Below are 16,653 nucleotides of genomic sequence, written 5' to 3'. Positions count from 1 at the left end.
GCCTAAGAAATATTGCACAGGTACCAGTAGCTGCTCTAGCTTCTTTTAAAATACCTTGGTCCATTAAAAAATGTAGTGCCTTATCTTTCACTTTTTTTCTCCACGTTTTTTTTTTCTTTCTGGGTTCACATCCACCGAAGTGCTACTTGTCTGGGAAAGACTGATATTCTGACTTCAGTTTTGTGATTTAATGATGGAGAGTTTCCTCCGTAAACCAAATTTGGAGTACTAGACCGCTTATCTTATATCCAGACCTTGGACATAAAAGGCATTTCATTCCAGCAATTGTTCATTTAATGAGCAATTGCCGAGTGCAGGACGGTTAAGGGATTGAGCTATATGCGCCATTATTGCAAGAAGTATTCCGAAATACCAGAAATAGGACGTAAGCTCTGATCAGGGAGACTGTGAGCACAATTACCTTCTTTTCAAATCCTTCTGTGACACTGCGGGAGGAAAAAGGACTTTGAAACTTGAAAGGAAAGAGCTTGCTTTCAACCTCAAAAGCTAGGAGGAAAGGGCTCTGAAATTTGCTCAGTATTCCCAATTCACCATTAGCCTGTTTCTTCCTTTAGCCTCAAGGCATTCTCCGCTTTTTGAAAAGATGTTAAGAAATTCAGTCACAATAGAGAGCCTAGTTTTGAACATGTTTCACTTGGACCCATTGAGGTCTGGGCTTCAGCCTTTGTGTGAGGTGAATTGAGCTGAGCAGCTCGCCGGTTGGGGCGAGGTGAATGAGTAGTCTCGAGCAGTCACAAATTCTGGAGAGAAAAAAAAGATAAACTCCCCTCTTTGCCTTTATTTTTTACAATATGCATTCCTCTACCATCCAGCCAGTGGCAGTAAGTGAAGGAGAGTCTGAACTAAAGTCAACATGGGCCACTTGGTGTACAGCAGTCTGCATTTAGTTTGTCTTGCAATTGAGGCGCTGTTGACCTTGGTTGGGGGACCATTTGTAAATCCATTTATTTAGCATAAACTGAAATAATCAACCCTCCTCCTCACAGGCCGATTGTGATAGGGTGACATTGCTTTGATTTAATGATTAACCGCCTGACCCCCGAAAGTTGGAGAGACTTGCTTGAAGAGGGAGAGTTCACTGAGAAGTACCCTGGAAGAATACTAATGAGCCAGTTAAATTTACCATGGGACCGGACCATTTTTAATTCCGCTAATGGGTAAAGCATTTCCAGAGATGGAGGGAGGAAGAGGCTGGGAGGGACAGAGGGCGGGAGAGGAAAGAGAGTGGGAGCGCGGGAGAGACCCCGGAGAGGGAGACTGGGCATGCAGGGAAGAATACCCACTTAGCAAGAAAATGTCGGCCAAGGAGTGAGTGAGCCAGGAGTCCCTTGGAGAGTTCTGTAAGTAACTTTCACTTTTCTTAGGTGAGTGGGATGTGCCTTTAAGCCCCCTGTAATACTAAATTGTTTGCTGACTGTTGTCAAACAAAAATATCAAAGTCTGAAAACATGTATATTGCTGTCTAGCTTACTTTCTTGTTTATAATATCGAGTACCAAAGCAATTTTCTCATCATAAATTTGTTCAAATGTGCTTTAAATATAATTTTATAGTCATACTACTTCTATGACAGCTAATCAAATAACTTATTTAATCAACCAAGTATACACAAAAATCTCATCTATGCTTTTTTCCAAGAATAAATCTTGGCTTGATGCTTGGCTGAAATTATGAAAATAGAGTTTTAATTGTCAGACGCATGTGACGTTTGGTTGCGGTAGGAGTCTAGAACTTCCACAGCTGAGAAGTGACGTCCTCCGTGGTACATCTCTCTCCAGTTGGTAGCTTTGCATAGTCTTTGTATATATTTGAAAGAGAGATTCCCTAGAACTTGTTTGGAAGGGGGATGCTGAACTTAAAGGCGCCTGGGGATGCTCTCAGTGGATCGGAAGTTTCTCTTGACCCCTTGGCTGGCTCAATTTAAAACATAGCAGTTGTGTGTCTTATGTTTGACTGTTAAATCCGTTGGCATATGATTCCCGAGACGTGGGATGTTTGCTTACATTTTTTTCGCAGCAGACTCCCCCTTGTTACCATGGAGCACGGCCTGCCCCTGTCAGTAATCTGGCCAGGCACAGCCTGCCGCATTTACTCCCACACTTCATCGAACAGTCCGGGGGCACGGTATGAAATTAGGCAGCTCTCTGCTTTGCCTGCTGAAGTGTTGGATTATTGCAGGGGGGGCATTTGCCTTCTCGATTTGCAGAGAGAAGACTTTTGAGGTCCCCAACCTCGTGCATTCTGCAGTGTGTCCTCTAAACAGATTACCATCAGCCGTGTTCCTGCACATGAACGTACTCCTAAATTCGGTGTAACTCTCTACGTTTTACATTTTTTAAATTCTCCAAAATTTAGAGCAGCACCCCTACCTGTGACCGATGCAGACAACTAGTAGAATTCGCGTGTAAATAGTTTTCCATACACAAATGTTCACACTGCAGTAAGTTTTCACTTTTGAACCTTTTTTTTTTTAGTTTCTCTCTTTAAGCGTATTTCCAACAACTTGCCCCTTTCCCAAACACCTCTACCAATTTTTGAGCTGTTGCTTTCCCTTGACACAGTGACCACGTGTTTTCTAACATTGGCTTTGGTCCAGAATTCTGAAGCACGATTCACCAGCTTTACTGTTTAAATTCAGAGGATTTGTCTTGAATTTTCAAAGTTTACCTTCTGATGTGTGCATCCGAAGACAAACTGATTGGAGTTTATGCGTAAACTAGAACACGCGTTTATTTCTGTTTTGTAAAGTTCAGACCTCCATCTTGGTAAAATCTTGAATTCTGTTCTTTATTGAAATCCACACTTCCTTATTTAACTATTTCACAAGAGGCGAAAGTGATTGCAGTATCGTTTTTGGACGGAGTATGGATATTTCTGCTTCATCATAAAAAATATTATGAAATAGTTGGGTGTGTGCATGTAAAACATGAAACGAAAATATGCATGTTTTGAATATGAACTTCTGATGCAATAAGTTATGTACTAGGGTCAGAGAAACAGTACCCAGAGTTTCGAAAATTCATATTGACTATTTATTTGTGTAATTTTTAGATTTCACAAACAGCGTGCTTGCGCTCTCAGCAAAATGTATTGTTTTTAAAAAGGGCTTAGAGCTCGCCCATTATTTATCTTTACTTACCATTGGTTGGCTCCCTCGTCTCTCTCGTTACCTTGCTTCCTATTGGCCACCTCTTTGCCTTCGGCGCCACCTTGGACTTCAGACTTAGTCTCTGCCATGGAGCATGGACCAAGTACTGCTTCCTGTGGCTAGTATTCTTCCACTGGCCACAGGCTCTTCAGGTACTCTTTTTAAAATTTGTTTTCATCACCCTCCTACCACCCCACCACGCTGTTCTCTTTAGTCCACTCACCCCCCTCCTTTGTTTCCCACCCCCTCCCTCTTTTTGCTTTTTCTTTGTAGGTTTATATAGCGCAAACACGACCTGACGGTATTGGGGCACTTTGCATGAACACCAGTCATATTTGTTAGCCACACGGAGATTAAGGGATTTCTCCAGAATCACAGGGTGTTGAGCCGCTGCACAAACTCAAACGTGGTTCCACAAGCAGCAGTTCTGACCGTAAGGCCACACCCTCTTCGAAAAACATTATAAAGCCAAATAGTTCACGTAGAGCTATTTGGCTTTGTTAATGTTTGTTAAAGAGTGCTGCTATGCAAAATGACTGAAAGTAAACAAAATAAGCACTATGGTGCAGCCAACACTGGCTGCGCCATAACCCTTTGCTTTTATTTACTTTGAGTCATTTTGAGTCATGTTGTACTGCAGCCCATGCTGCTGTGCAACATCTTTTCAAAACATTGACAACACCAATAGGTCTTGCTTAGGCGAAACTTATTGGCTTTGACAATGCTTGTTTATTAAAGTGATCTTAGTCTAAGACTCTCTATTTTTCCATGAAAACTATGCAAATATTTTAGATAGCTTCCTATTCTGTTTCTAAAATCAGCTTTTATGCCCGCTTGCTCTGTAAATAATGTTGTATGTGACAGTGAGTGCACAGTTTTCTCTATTTCTTTTACAGATGCCTGACTCAAGTTGATGCCTTTGCATATATGTCAGACCATAGGGCAGAGAGATGCTAATGTGCCCCAGCGGTTGGGGTGGAGGTCCTTTGCCACTGCCGTCCTGGAGTCCATCCTCCTATAGATCTGTAATCTGGGCCAAGTACAACCCTTTCTGCGTTTGACTTTAAGGGTAGTGAGATCGTGTGGTCCCAGGCTTCTCACGGAGGTAGGATGGGAGCAAGAGCTCAGAACTCAAGAGACACCCAACAGAGACAATAAAGTATTGTCTAGCCCAGTACTCATACTTTAAGTAAAAGGAAGTACTTTAATCACTCAGTTAATAAATACTACGTATTCCAAAGGTGGTTCAGTTACAAGGTTGTATACACCCTTTGGGCGTCTAGGAAATGCAGATATCCCTATGGTGCCCACGTCCTCCCCTCTATCTCATGTATGTATGTATGTGTCTTGTAAAGCGCACTGCTGCCCTGAGGCGTCGTGGCGCTGTAGACCGCTGGGGAACACGTCCTGGCTATCCCTGTGAGATGCTCCCTACTGGGTATCTCCAAGATGAAACCAGGCATCCCCAGCGAATGTGGGGGGCCGTTGTAGAGATGAGGCAAGCTAATGCCCAGAGTTGCCGAGTTTGATCCCTGGTTAGAGTAGGCACCTAGGCGAGAATTATCGAGTCCGCTGACCCTGGTCCACAACCCTGCCGCGTCGGGAATTGAACCCTGTTCCCGGGCCGTTTTCTGCTTCCGGGTCTGCCGCCTCTAACCAGTGAGCCACACCACTCCACTAGTGACTCAGGCAATGCTATGGGTTCAGGTATAGGCTAGGCATGATTGCAGATCATAAGTTAGTTCAATTGTCTTCAGATCACGCAAGTTCATGCTGGCAAAGGCTAATATTAGTAGCAACAGTTTCCACCTTGTCGTATTCAGGCACAGTCTCTGAGTTTGTGTATACACAGTAAACTTGTTACCTGCTTGGTGATGCTGGTGAGTACCAGGATCAGGCCTGTGTGACAAGCTTCATACACTTTGGCGCGTTGGTGCTGAGATGGGAGACCACGGGTTGAGGGCCCCTTTAGGATCAACGGCGCTGAGCAGTACCTTCAGTGGGCTTGTTGGCAACCACAACCTTTTAGCCAACCCAGGCAGGAATTCATCTTCAGCAGTTGTGGTCCTCAGGGACCAGTGCATGTGGAGGCTCGTATTCGGCAGTTACAGCTTTGGAGGCAAATGTAGGTGGGCACTCGTCTTTAGATGGGTGCTTGTTTTTGGAAGTTTCGGCCGAGGAGGCTGATGAAGTTGTTCCTCCTGGGTGGCTTCCTTAGGGAGCAGGGGAAGCATTAGGCCTTCACGGTTGATGGTGGGAACACCTGGCCACATGGTGACACTTAGCAAATACTGCTTTACGTAGATCACGGTGGGAACTTAATTTGGAGCACGGGGCACCCTGCAAGCTCCAGGTCAAGACCGGTTTCACTCCCTCTCCGTAGTTAGCTACTTCTTGGTGCCCCACAAACAGGGAACTTGATGGGTTTATTTACGTCTTTCAGACAGGGGATGTGCATCCACTGTCAATGTTTAGAGCCATTTTAAGTTGTCTCTCTCTCAAATGCCATTGCCAGGCTGCTTTACGAACACCATCTTTGAACAAAGTGATGCTTCTCACAGCATGTAGTAATTGGGCTGGTTTCAAGCAGGAGTAAGATTCATGGAGTGTTATATCAATACTAAGAATATAGAATGTATTCAACTGCTTTATTGCGACATTTCTTGATAGTGTCCAGATCAGTCATTCCTGTCTGGTGCACTGTGTTTTAGCACATATTTGATTTAAAAAATGACATTAATACCTCCACAGACAGTGCAACATTTATTGACACCTACAGATCTATTATCCATCAGACTGTCAATACTACATAACTGAGCCTTCTTGGTGAATTTGACATTGATTATTCATTTTTAAGTAAATTAAAAAAAAAAGTTATACTGAATTTACTGGGAATGTATTCATCAAACATTAACACTGTCATTATCACAGTTTTGAGGCTTGCCTTTATTTTACGACAGATTCACTGGGTAACAGTACTGTTTAGGTCTCGCCTGTCGATGCGCATGCGCATCGAGCAAGCGAGACTATAGGGGCTCATCGACTCTTTTCTAGCTTGCAAGGAATCGTGGCGATTCCTTGCAGTGCCCGTGACTTTTAAGGTCAATGCGCATGCGCATTAAGCTTATGCGCATGCGCATTGACCTTAAAAGTCACGGGCGCGTGCATGTCCGTCTTTGTTTACCCGCTCCTCCCCTCTCCGCCCCCGTTCCGCCCCCTCCCCTTCCCGCCGTGTCGCATTTCTCCTCCCCCCTCCCCTCTCTTCCCTCCGGCTTCTTTTTTTTTGTTTATTTTACTCGCACCTCTCCCCTCTCCGCCCCCGTTCCGCCCCCTCCCCTTCCCGCCGTGTCGCATTTCTCCTCCCCCCTCCCCTCTCTTCCCTCCGGCTTCTTTTTTTTTGTTTAGTTTACCCGCCGTGTGACACAGATCCAGCATATACCCTTTCTAAAATACTAACCAGCTACCCCGTTCACTTGTTGTCCTAGGATCGAAGTACATCTCTGGTCTTTTTGCATGTCCCCTACATACATGCACAGGCCGCATGCTAAATCCTGAACTCACCAGCTATCAGCCTCCTCACCACGTCTTCTCTACTATGCTCCTTACGCCAAGGGAGCATCTTCACTACATGATGTCCTTCACAAGCATCCACACGTTGCAGCAACACTTTTCAGCTCTCCGCCCCCGTTCCGCCCCCTCCCCTTCCCGCCGTGTCGCATTTCTCCTCCCCCCTCCCCTCTCTTCCCTCCGGCTTCTTTTTTTTTGTTTATTTTACTCGCACCTCTCCCCTCTCCGCCCCCGTTCCGCCCCCTCCCCTTCCCGCCGTACATTTAAATATCATTGGGAACACGATAAGCAAAGGCGGCTTAGAGGTAAAAGTGATATTAACATCAGTTACGTTGCTCTGGGACGTGAGTTTTAAAGGCGGCTTGGAAATAAAGGTTAATGCTCACTGTGCGTTCTCGCTGCAATTAAGGTGCGAGTGGAGTTAAACTAACTCATTTGTTTAAAATACATTAACACAGCGGAGCTCGCAGAGACACTTGCTTAGGAGAGGGTGCTCAAGGACATAGATGTTAAAGGCGGCTTAGAACTAGAGTTTAATGCTGACTCGCCATATATATAAAGGTAACCTGTTTCATTAGGTTACATTTAAATATCTTTGGGAACATGATGAGCAAAGGCGGCTTAAAGCTAAGAGTGGATATTAGCATAAATTAAGCTGCCGAAAGACGTGAGCGTTGAAGGCGGCTTGAAAATAAAAGTTAGTGCTCGCTGTGCGTATTCGCTGCAATTAAGATGCCGTGCGTGGTACTTGGGAAGGCTGCCCATCTATGCACTATCACTGGGTTATTGAAGCTGTTCCTTCTGCAACCGCAAGCACATGCTATCTCGATACACAGTTGTATTTGCGTGCTCACCCCCCCACGCCCTCTTCACTGCTTGAACCGTCCTCCCAACCCCTCTCTCATAGGGATGAGGGATAAAAAGCCTCAACACACACTTGCGCTGTTCTGTACAAAATATAATTATCCCAACAACCCCTCACCCTCAATCCCTCACCCTCAACCCCTCACCCACCCTCAACCCCTCACCCACCCTCAACCCCTCACCCTCAATCCCTCACCCACACTCACCCACACTCACCCACACTCACCCTCACTCACCTTCACCCTCACTCACCTTCAACCCCTCACCCTCACTCACCCCCAACCCCTCAACCCCTCACCCTCATTCACCCTCACCCTCAACCCCTCACCCTCACTCACCCTCAACGCCTCACCCTCAATCACCCTCAACCCCTCACCCTCACCCACCTTCACTCACCCTCACTCACCCTCACTCACACTCACCCTCACCCACCCTCAACCCCTCATCCTCACTCACCCTCAACCCCTCACCCTCACTCACCCTCAACCCCTCACCCTCACTCACCCCCACTCACCCTCAACCCCTCACCCTCACTCACCCTCACTCACCCTCACCCACCCTCAACCCCTCACCCACCCTCAACCCCTCACCCTCAATCCCTCACCCACACTCACCCACACTCACCCACACTCACCCACACTCACCCACACTCACCCTCACTCACCTTCACCCTCACTCACCTTCAACCCCTCACCCTCACTCACCCCCAACCCCTCAACCCCTCACCCTCATTCACCCTCACCCTCACTCACCCTCAACCCCTCACCCTCACTCACCCTCAACCCCTCACCCTCAACCCCTCACCCTCAACCCCTCACCCTCAACCCCTCACCCTCAATCCCTCACCCTCAACCCCTCACCCTCACCCACACTCACCCACACTCACCCACACTCACCCACACTCACCCACACACCCTCACTCACACTCACTCACCCACCCTCACTCACCCTCACCCTCATGCTAAAGATTTACAAAAAAACCCATTAACAATTCTAAAAGCACTAACTCTAATGCTGCGAGACCTATTGCATTTCTAATGCTTGTTTTCAGTGAGAAATCCTTTTGCTTGTTTTACAAGCACTATCTTGTCAATATTAATTCTGTTCCCATCGTTATCTCAATTTAGACAATCAAAAACTTAATTTCAGTTCAACCCTGAAGCTCTGTCTGTTACTTCCTAAGACTGTTTTTTACTTTATCTGTCCATTTAAAAACATTATTTAATCAGTAAAATCTTTAAAGGAAACCCCACCATACTTGATGTTCAGACATTGCAATGGCTTGGTCTATGGTGATGCTAAGTTAAAAAGTTTGCTCTAACTTGTAACCCATGTCGTGGGTTAAAGTGAGGTCAACGTCTGATTTTACATAGTCACCAACTTCATTTTCAGATAAAAAAAATTCAAGAAATAGAAAATATAGGTGATATTTGGCTCACTACTTTGTTTCAGGTTTCTTTACTATTACCCATGAATGAGATTTCCTTTGATACATGGGCACATATTATAGATAGTAAGAACTGTCCTGCTTGTGCCACATTGCACCTTTAGTGAGGGCACCGGATGCTGATCAGGTCAGTATATCCTAAAACAAAGATTGCGCTATTCCCAGAGCAAGCACAAACCCACATCTAACCTGGGAAGAAGCACATTAATAAAAGGCAGACCAGCTGCTGGAAACTGCAAATTCATCTTTCACTGTGCATATGGCAACCTGGCTTGTCTTTTAAAGGGGGGAGAGATACGCCTGCAGGCATTTGTAGTGCGTGACTGCACCATTCTGCAGGAGAAATGTCTCGGGTCCTGAAGACCACTCACCCCCCCCTCCAAGAGGCACACTTAAGTTTCAAACGTACTGTGTACCACCTCTATGTGGTACACAATCAGTGCACCTCGTCAACTCCTCTTCGCCTCTGCTCTGCTTCAATAATACAGTGCAGGTAGAGAGGCAAAGGATACCTTCATTTGCATGGGCTATGCCACGATGCAAATGACACAAGGCCTCCAGTTCACATTTAGGACCAGCATAATTTGTATTATGGAAGCAGCTGATTGTGTCCCCTTCTGCAATACCAAAGTCTCTCGGCTGCACAAAAAGTGGGTAAACATACCTTTGATAACACAACTCATGGTACCTAAGTAATCACAACTTTATCACAAATTAGATTAGGTACATTTAAAATTCTATCAGATTCATATCGGAACCTGGACAAAAAGTTGGTCCCATTAAATGTACCCTATCTTCCTCATGCGTTCTTTTCTTAGTTGATAAATCGTTTATGTTCAGATCATTGTCTCTCATGTTACTCAATTTGTCTTTTTTTTGTGCTAGATTTGTTATATTTAACATACAAATTATTGTAACATAAGTGCTCGTGATCATGTACAATATTAGTAAACAGGAAGTACTTGAAGCAATAACATTTTGTAACTATGGTGCCAACCTTTATCATCTCTTTTTTGGGCTCACTACATGATTCACTACCAAGCACTATATTATCCACCAGTAGATTATGCTTTTGGTTTAGCTGCATCTATAGGTGTCGACTAATCTTTCAGAATTCAATACACCTGTTCTATTCACAAATATATTGTGGAGTATATAAACTAGTACACTTGTAGTACTCTTTTATATACTCTTACATGCCTTGGTGAAACGGCTTTTGGTCCTCACTCCTTTCTTCTATGTTCACTGTTTCTAGTTCTTAGACTTTAAATGTGCTGAGGTGGAAAATTAAGTGTGATGGGTATGCCCAGACCTGGGTCCCATCATTGCTGTGCCACAGGAATCCAGCTACACCTTACTGACAAACCTCAACTAGTGCAAAACTGGTCTGGGGTTGCTTTTGGTCCCTTCTAGAAATGGTGTCTCCTGCTAGTTTGGGACGAACTGTTCCCATGAGGATCCTTTGTCTAGAGTGATGTGGTGGGTGGAAAATTATAAACTGGAATGCAGCCCAAGTGATCGTCAGTTGCAGAGGTTGATTCAAGTACTCAAGCCGCCTTCTTGTTGTTTGTTGGAGATATTAAATGTGAGTATCTTGTTTGTTCGAGATATTAAATGTAAGTATCGCTTAAAAGGATGAATGCGCACTGGGCAAGCATTACTTCATTATCTCTATCAAAGGACATTAAAGGACAATCCATAGCTTCAGCGGTTCGGAGCACCTGCTGAAAAGCACACATCTTTAAAGGTTAATCTATCATGTCCAGGGTCTTATACAAAAGGACCTCATAAATATGATTTATGGTCTAAGGGCATTATTTTATTTAGAATGTTTTGAAAGATAGTTTTTCTTGGCTCATCGGGTCCCATTCTCAAAGATACTTCCTTGAGTGAGTATGTCTCACCCTAGACATCATGTAGTAAATGCCCAGGACTAAGGTAATCTTATTGAAAATAATTTGAGTCACATTTTTAGAGATTTTATTTAAAAACACACACATATATATATAAACTCACACATTCACACACGTCTATGGGTGTATATGTATCCATGGGCTTCATTCACAGAATGAACTTAAGACTAAATCCTAAACTTACTACTATTTGGTATTCACAGAATGCACTTATTACTTTCGGGATTCACAGAGTGAACTTACTACTTTCGGGATTCACAGAATGAACTTACTACTTTTGGTTTTCACAGAATAGATTTAAGACCACTAAGTTTACGTCCGCACTCGGGCCGGAAATTCCGGCCCGGAGGCGGACCTTGCGGCCCGGAGGCGGAGATTCCGGCTTGGGGGCAGAGCTTGCGACCTGGAGGCGGAGCTTGCGGCTAGGAGGTGGAAATTTCGGCTCAGAGGTGGAGTTTCAGCTATGGCTGAAATCTCCGCCTCTGGGCCACAAGATCCACCCCCAAGCCAGAAGCTCCGCCTCCGGGCCGGAATTTCCGGCCCGAGTGCGGACGTAAACTTAGTAGTCTCAAATCTATTCTGTGAATACCGAAAGTAGTAAGATCATTCTGTGAATCCCGAAAGTAGTAAGTTCACTCTGTGAATCACGAAAGTAGTAAGTGCATTCTGTGAATACCAAATAGTAGTAAGTTTAGGATTTAGTCTTAAGTTCATTCTGTGAATCGGGCCCTATGTATATACACACACCCTTTCAGCCGTTGGTTTCTTCAAGTGTCATTTACATTCTGAATCTTCCCACATTTAGCCTGCAAAGGGTGGACTGTGGGTCAGCCTTGCTGTACTACTGGCTTTGTTCTCAAAACCATTAACAATTTGTTTCAGCCCAATAAATGGCCATTGGCTGTATGGAGCATCAAGCAATGTGAATGATGGCAGTTTGCTGTTCCACATTTATGTAGGAAAGTTAGACCTTTATTATTTATGCAAGCATTTTGAAAACTGTAAGATATCGGTCTTGTTGCTATATGTTTTTTTTAATGCGTGGAACGGAAATAGTTTTTCAATCAAAGAGTTACAGAAGTTAAAGAGAGGCGGGGGTGGTGTGTGTGCTTTGGTCTTTCACTTGTTCCCATTTGGCTACACCTTTCATGTACTGCATGCGCTTAGGGAAGGCTACGAATGTTAGTAGATAGGGATTTGTGTCAGAACTCATGGCCGGTTGCACCTATGCCTATGTAACACCCCCTTGAGGCAAAGTAGCGCCTAGTGTAACTTTGGTGAATTTCCAATGCAAATCTTGTTTTTTGTTAGAGAGTAAACCTTACCCCAACACACTGCACCTAGTTTGCCCCACTTGTGTAATTTCTGTCACAAACCTAGCACAAAGCATTAGTAAATCTGATTCCTAACTGTGATACAAAACTAAGGTTTTGCATATTTGTGAAGGAAAACAATGTGTTCTACAAAAATTTGAACTTTTCTCTTTTTGCCGCAAAGTAAAAAAAAAAGCTGCTGTTTAACTACAAAATTGAAAATTGAATAATTTTGTGTTTTTCTCAGAAGAATTTACATTAGCTTATGAAGACTAAAGAAACTCTTCGAACTCTGATGCTCAGATGTATCAAAGAAATATAAGTAACACCTGGTAGCTGCAGTTATCAAGCCCGCTCCTCTTTCTCAACATTAAAAAAACTCCTTTCTTAAGGTGGTGCTCTATGCTACTGCCTTTCCCAGTCCTTTCTCTCTGCCTTTAAATGTGTAAACTGAACACTGTACCTTCTCTCGCTCGCTCTCTCATTACGTTAGGCATTCTGCATATCGTAGTCCTGCGGTATGCCTGATGACTTTGAATAAGCTCCTCTATGCCTGTGCACTGTTTCCGCAAACACAGTTCATAACATTATGGGCAACGCTGAGGAAGGCAGGGGGCCTGAGCCACAGTGGATATTTGGGGAAGTAACCAGTGGTGCCGCTGATGTCTTTTACCCAACCGGGTTGTATATTTGAACTGTGTTTGCGGAAACAGTGCACAGGCATACCGCAGGACTACGATATCCAGAATGCCTAACATAACGCCCACATGGGCGGGACTTGAAATTGAATAAAGAGCTTTCCAAACTTACCTGTTTTCGACATTCATTGAGCCAGTGCTCAAGAGCTTTCCATTGCCTCGAAATACGTATGGCAGTGTTTAAAGGCTGGGAGACATGCTGCTACTTTTTCTCCTGTGGCGCCAAGTGCCGTAACCCCTGCTTGTGCGGCGAATCCATAAAGGACAACCTTGTGGACAGAATATATATATATATATATATATATATATATATATATATATATATATATATATATATATATATACACCCATCTCACACTTATACTTTCTTTTCTTACGAGGGGTGTGGTCCTTGATAGTACACCAGGGATGTGAGTGGCTTACTGTACCTCAAATATAGCTGTATTTTAAGAGCCCATTTTCCTTGTTTCATTAGGGTCCTTGGCATCTTTGCTACACCTGTATTCCATAAACACCACCATTTCCGTATACACCACTGCAACATACACACTTTCATACACACACTCACACAACAATACTGTCACAAAGACACACTCTGCGCCACGTATAGCCATAAAACAAATTCCATTCACCTAAAATAGCTCCTACCTATTGACTTTGCCAGTGCTTGTTTAGGTCTGGCATTACCCAGATCTTTTGATTAAGCTAAAATTACATATGTAATACAATTATTTACATGGCCTTGCAGTCACCCCTTTTCATCCATTAGTCTTTTATTGTGCCATTCACATTTTTCTTCTGCATACAGCACCTGGCAGTGGGTCAGCCCACTTTAGCCATTTGGTCATAAGTCATAAGTCATAAGTCATAGGTTCTTATATAGCGCACAAATCACCAAAAAGGTCTCAAGGCGCCTAGCAGAAAGAGACAACGACCCTGAGTTAACGACCCTGAGTTAAAGAAAGTGACGCTGGTTAGTTAGGGAAGAGCCATGTTTTCAGACCCTTCCGAAAGGCCAAATGGTTAGAAATGGACGACAGATGAGGGGGCAGTTTGTTCCAGAGTAGAGGGGTAACTTCACTGGGGGTTTCAGAATTATGTTCTTTCACAAGAAGCCCATCTCAGATCAGCCACAGCTAATCTAATGACCATACCCAAATTTCGACTGTCCACCAAGGGTGGCAAATCCTTGGCAGTCCTAGGCGCCAAAGCCTGGAACACCCTTCCAGCTAAACTCAGAGCATCTCCATCAGAAAAAATCTATAAAAAACGACTAAAAACCTGGATCTATGGACTATCGGATGCAAAATGCAAGACCCTAGTCTAAGGACATCTAAAGCTCAGCTACTACCCTCTAACATTCTACTTTGCAGTGAAGTCAACAGCGCCAAGATGCTCCTTGGAGTGTACGTGCGCTATATAAAAACCACAAAACATCAAACATCAAACATCCACACACAAACTAGTTTCCTTCACTGCCAGGGTATACCATAGCAATGTGTGCTTTTGAGACCAAAACAAAATAAATTTATATTTTTTAGATAATGTTTATTTAGGTTGACACGACCCACAGCTTTCCAAACAATGCAATTTGGCAAAAAAACAAGAATTGGCATAGTCAAAGGGCAGTCAGGCAATACCAGATCTAATGGCTGCCTGAGCCTTGCCTATTTATTGGGTTACACAGCATCATTTGTTGCTGGGACTGTCAATTTTGCACAGTGAATGCCAGAAAACAGTATCTCTGACTCCTGCCAATATGAACCAATCACAGAAGAAACCTATCTCCATCTGTCTCCTTGAACCCCGTCATCTGCATAGCAAACCACTGTGTTAGTGTGCTGTTGGATAGCAGAGTGTCGTGTTTATTCTCATGGAGGAATGCCTTTATCCAGGCAGTGTTGCTCAACCCAGATGCCACATAGTGTTACTCAACCCCCTTATTGTTTAATGGTAGTTTTTCTAATTCTCTGCCAAGGAATATTTAACTCATTTTGGCTACTGCTCACAAATCCCCTACTTTGAACCTCTGGAAGATTTGTGGGTTATTCCTTATCCTCTTCAACAATTCAACTTCACAAGGTGTGGAGGAGCAACTCATCTCCATTCTGCATCTCACAAGACTTAATTTGCGATGGAAGGGGCAAAGTGAATCACCTAATTTGCACGGGAAGCACATTTGTGCAAATGAGGAATCAAGCATCAGTAAATACGGGGACAGTGGTGCTGGATCAATTTCTAGAGTGGTGGTGCTGGGCAATTACTCATCTCACGAAAGGAATAGGGGATATTTGACAGTGTTTCTTTGAAAACACAAAAATGCTGCCAAATGAAAAACACGTGAAGGGTCCTTTTATTGCTTATTCTCCATTTAAGTTCTTTCAAGTTTTATAGGGCACTGCAACAACTCCTGCATGCCTAAATCCAGCACCACTGACTGATGTGGGAACTTCAGCAGTGGCTGGGCATTCATTAATCAGGAAACATACCTTCACTGAATAGTATAGAAGAGTCTGAATTCTGAAAATGCTCTATTTGTTTGCATAGTTCTGTAATTTAGCACTAACATTATGGTCATGAGGGTTAAAAACTGGGAATGAACCTGAAATTGCTATATCCAGGTTCACCTAAAATGCAGAAGTTTTAATGTTCAGATCTGACTGAACTAGTACGGGTTCGATTACAATGTCAGTCAGAGTTGCCTCAGACCGACACCCTCGCAGTCTAAGGACCGACTGACCTCTGGTCGGTGGTCAAAACACCGCAATTACAATGCGACCGCACATGGTGCGGTTGCATATGCTCATTTCTCTATGGGAGCTTGTGCTATGGCCGTAAACTGGCTGTAGCACAAGCTCCCACAGGGAAGTAGGAGATCACATGGCAGGCACCTCAAGGTGCCTGCCACGCAGTGAGTGCATGGATTAAATGTGGGGCACCATAGGTGACTCCTCTGCCTCCAACTGGAGGTCGCAAGGAGAAGGGGGCCGTGCTAGGGGGCCCAAAACTCGCTTTCCGACAGGCTTTCCATGTTGGAAAGCCCAGCATGGAAAGCCAGTCAGAAAATGAGCACCGTAATGCCAACGGCGAAAACGGCATCCATGGAGGTAACGGGCTGGTCGGCGACTGGCCGCAGGGTCCTTGAGCCCGTTGGAAGCCAGCCGTAATAAACGGGTGGTTTCAATTCCGACCGCCTAGATTGTAATTAGGTGGTCGGAATGGAGACCGTCAATGTCGGTCCGAAAGCCTCTGAGCTGTGGTCGGAGGCTTTCCGACTGACATCAAAATAGGCCCCTGAGTGTGAAATCACACATGTACTTTTCTGGCAAGCACAGGGGTTAGGCATGACCCTTTGTGGAAGAGTAATGCACCAGAATCATTTTGTATGTAATGGAACTACATTGTGACCATAGGATTGTGTAATTGTGGGCATTCCCTAACACGTCTGGATTTTTGTACCATATCCAAATACTGGCAAGGCTAATTCAATGGCCAGTTTTCCTTGCACAGCTTGTGCCATTCAGCATACTTCTAAATTGAAATCAAGCATAGCTACTCCAGTTTGACATGGTGTTGCCACAGATGATGTTTCTTAGTATGTATATTGTGGTGGCATGAAGTGGCACACAACTATGTGCAACACAGTGGATGCGATGCATACCTTTGAATGCATTTAATTAGTA

General features: G+C 44.2%; 1 protein-coding gene across 1 annotated transcript in view; it reads left to right on the top strand.

Moving 5' to 3' along the window:
* GLI3 (GLI family zinc finger 3) overlaps positions 1-16,653 on the top strand; it is a 394,212-nt gene that overhangs the window by 139,624 nt on the left and 237,935 nt on the right. The gene's annotated exons all lie outside the window — the stretch shown is intronic.

This window comes from Lissotriton vulgaris, chromosome 4_1 (assembly GCF_964263255.1).
Source record: "Lissotriton vulgaris chromosome 4_1, aLisVul1.2, whole genome shotgun sequence".
NCBI classification, from domain to species: Eukaryota; Metazoa; Chordata; class Amphibia; order Caudata; family Salamandridae; genus Lissotriton; species Lissotriton vulgaris.
This window is presented reverse-complemented; position numbering and strand designations above follow the sequence as displayed.